Source organism: Opisthorchis viverrini (genome assembly GCF_000715545.1).
Source record: "Opisthorchis viverrini unplaced genomic scaffold opera_v5_52, whole genome shotgun sequence".
Lineage (NCBI taxonomy): Eukaryota > Metazoa > Platyhelminthes > Trematoda > Opisthorchiida > Opisthorchiidae > Opisthorchis > Opisthorchis viverrini.
In genome coordinates, this window is record NW_008751708.1 from 673,436 (window position 1) to 677,506 (window position 4,071).

Genomic DNA, 4,071 nt, shown 5'->3' on the forward strand with positions numbered 1-4,071 from the left:
AACCTGTAATGAAATACTGGGGACGATCAAACGATGGCAAATAAATAACCATTGAACGAAAAAGTGGACACACTACTAGATAAGCTATCGTGAGTTCTGTTTACATGCTGGTCTTACAAGAATGATACCGATGAAACGGATAGCAGAAAGCGAAATGGACAGGGAATTGGGTGGGAATATGAAGTAGTAGAGCGAGTGCTCGTATTCAGGACGAAAGTCCCAGAAAATGGAAGATGGAACCTAATTGGATACGCCAGAAACTTCACCGCTGATTCAACACACTACCTGAAAATTTAAAAAGTCCACCGTAACACTCTTTCAGTCCATGCCGCCCGAAGGAAGCACGAGGGATGGGATACTGCCAGGTTGCTCAAGCCTAGACGAACGTAGAGATGCATAGGTGGGTTCGAAACACGGACCTTCCAGTCAGTAAGCAGGCACTCTAACCACTGAGCCATGACGCACCAACACACTGTCAAAGTGAAAAGCGTCCACGATTATCGTAAAAGCAGATGATGTCCAACTGCCTCGGTAAGTGGCGCGCCCGACTGCTCGGCAACCAGTGACCAAGTTATCAACTGAACAACATGCCCTTGTTCCCACTTAGGACCATCAGACAACCCAAGATGAACCACACGAAGGTCACAAACCTTTTGCCTAATTCACTCCAACAAATATGCCGAAACCATAGCCTCCTCCTCGAACACATTCAAACAGTTCAAAGTTCGAATCGTTTGTAAAATATTGAAACGCATACATACAAAAGAACTATATTTCCCGATTCTTCAATAAGTAGAGAGATCCCTTTATTAGCAACCTGTTTCACTGCTCTGTTTTAATTCAAAGAAGCAGTGAGTAATTAACTTCACATGGATAATTTGACATGAATCGAAGCAACGTCTGAAGGTTCTTTCTGCAACTACCAGACAAGGAGCACAGACACACGACACCGATCAGGCGAATCGCTTTCCAATTTCGAGAATCCTCCCTCGCGTCACGTCGTATTTCTGGTCAAATCATTCTAAATGGATTTGGAAATGACATCATTTCAATTAATCTTGGAGAATGCCGCCTGGAGTTACTTCAGCTCATCAATTTCAAAGTGGTCACTTTTGAATGTTGACAAAAAATGTTGCAAGACATTTTAGCCGCTGTATATTGGTCCAGTTTGAAGTCCATTGTATTTCACAGCTTAATTTTTAAAAAACATAAGTGAACCCATCACCTTTACCATGTTTGGTACTTTCCTTGCAGGTGGAGATTCATTTCTTGAGGCGAGAAGCAACACCTGACAGATAATATGCGTGCAGTATAGTGTTTATGATTTCACCATCGGAGAGAGTTCAATCTTCCTCAACTTTACAAAATAATTCCTGAGCTGAACACTTCACTCTGCTGAACAGCCCTGAATAAGGCTGTGAGTATTCGTTGGTGTTGCGGTCGGTGATCATGACTCGCGACTTAGATTGTTGAGTCTAAAAGTGCTGACAGGTTCTGATATGATGCATGATGAACAGCCATACGCCATATGGATTCTCCCCTTAGAGTTTGGCCCTGCTCCTAAGTTGTAGTCCACGCTTCGATGCGATTACAGGGAGTTCCACGTCCGCAAGCCATTACCAAAAAGTAAATTAAAAGCACTTCTGGTTCTGAAGGTCCGGTTTCAAAGCTCCGTGTCCGTCTGAGAAGTGTCCCGTGTGGAACAATCGAGTAACAGGAATCGCACAAGCGAAAACAGTATACGCAGTTTTTTGGCATTAATGGGGCCACATAGTAATTAGGCGTCTGAGTCGATTACTAGCAGAAAGGTACACACAAATTGTTCCTGTTACTAAACATCGCGAACGCATTTCTGATAAGTCTTTTGATGTCTGGCTAGCCGTTAGCCATCATCATCATAATCACCATAATCATCAAAGACAGCAACATTAGTGTCGACACTGAAGCTTCACCACCGTACAACCATAAGGTTCATCTAACTAATTTAAAGCCCTAGAGTAAAAAGAAGAAAATAGAGTGGGTAAGGGAGGGAACCTAAAGCTGGCCTATGTCAAGCGTTCTGAGGTGTCTACACCCACAAGTGCTGATTCAATCTGTAAAGAAACTGACACCAGGAACGCCACTGACATCGATTAGACAACATTTATTGCAGCATCTCCAGCCAATCACAGGCGGGGTCACGGGGACACCATCCTGGAAGACGTACAACACTAACAACACCCAAACACTTCATGATCTCTTTCACGCCTTTCTGCCAAGTCACGTGCTGTCCACCTCGCGGTTTGTGTCATGCTGAATGAGGCACAGAGAACAACACTCGTCTTGGTAGATGGTGCTTCGACATGCGTAGCACATGACCGAACCATCTTAGTCGATTATGCTGAATGTTTTCTTGGATTGATGGGCCTGCAGCACAACCAAATACCCGTTTTATAATCATCTCGTTACTACCACACTGACGCCATCCAAAACCAGCAGCGCTTCTGAGGCGTCGGTGGCCAAAAACCTGAAGACGCCCCACATCATCTATGTCTCGCATCCATACAACAACAGAGCCTTGGTACACGCGACCCTTAAGGTCTCGTGATAGGTTCTTTGACACCACAAGTGGCGCAAACGAGCGAACATGATTCGAGCCTTTGAGACTCTTGCACTGACTTTACCAGACACATTTACGTCAGAGCAAATACAACTACCGAGGTATGTAAAAATTTCCACAATCTCTAGTGATTGCCTATGGATTTTAAGAAATATGTACAGAGACTATGCTCTGAAGCGTGACTTGGACAACAGAAGGATGTTGTGGGTGAGAATTGCCACGGCCTCATAGGTTCAAGGAGAAAAGTAGATTTTGTCATTTATCTGTAGAATGGAACCACCAGGAGCTTAAAAATGTGGCCCGGATTCATGAGGAAAATAGCTCCCGATTCATTTTTGTTCGATTGCTATGGTAGCCATAAATGTTGAGCTTTCGGAAAAGTTTTCCATCGCTTCAGACAAGTCAGGCAGCACTGTATTTTGTCAGTTTTCATAAGAGATACGAATCTGTCCCAAAAGGACCGGACCTTGCCGTATTGTAACGGCGACTCATTGAGCTATACCGAGGAACATCTGTGCAGCAGGTTTGGCAGTCCAAAACAGTCTCTTGGTCCTATAGGTTTAGGGGTCCAAATTTGGTGATGGTTCCACTAAAAAATCAATGCACGGCCAAACACCATTACCTTGAGGCTTTTCAGCCAAAAGTTCCGGTCGGGAACCCTAGTCATCCTCTTACTGGAATTGACCCCTCTGGCAGTATCCCAGCAGGCGCCCAGCTATGATTATCACAAACGGAAATGTTGTCACGCCACTTTGGAGTCATGTGGGATCACAAACCAGGTTGCCGTATTTGAGGCATACAGCAGGGCAAGTAAGACAAAACGGGCTATTGCTGACGCCCTCTTATCTTTTCACGATTTTCTCTCCTCCCTCCTCCCATTCCAATAAAAATAACCTTCAGATAGGCACATCCGTCGGGTTTTCATTCGTCTTGCATCAGTCCTGGCCGCGACACCTGCAAGTCAGCTGGTGCCTACAGCTTATGGCATCTCAAAATCACTTTGGAGGCTACTTTTTATGTTCGAGTTCTTAAGCTGGAAGGACAACAGACCGTTTTTGATTGCACACTAGCCGTGTGTGATATTAATTGATGTGCGCTGCTTGTCGAAAATGAGAATCCAGTATCCAAACAGAAATTCAACCCGCCCCATCACTCCTGGCCTACTTTCGGATACACATATCTAGCGATCCAGCGACTACTGCGACAGGCCGTACATAGGTCGTTAATGTTCTAAGTCACCGGGTGGAAGGATTATCACTTGACCGGATACTTGTTGAGTCGTTTCTGTGCGGTTCACCCGGAAAGGTTCAGCCGGAAATTCCGGTGAAGGAATCCCGCAAGTGAGAAGTTGATCGTTGTCTGTTTACACCCCGAACGACTGAGCACTGACACCATCAAACATGGGTTATATGAAACCTTGAGCGACCTGTAGCAGTGAGCCAACAGTTCAGATATCGTTGTGGTTGCCCGAG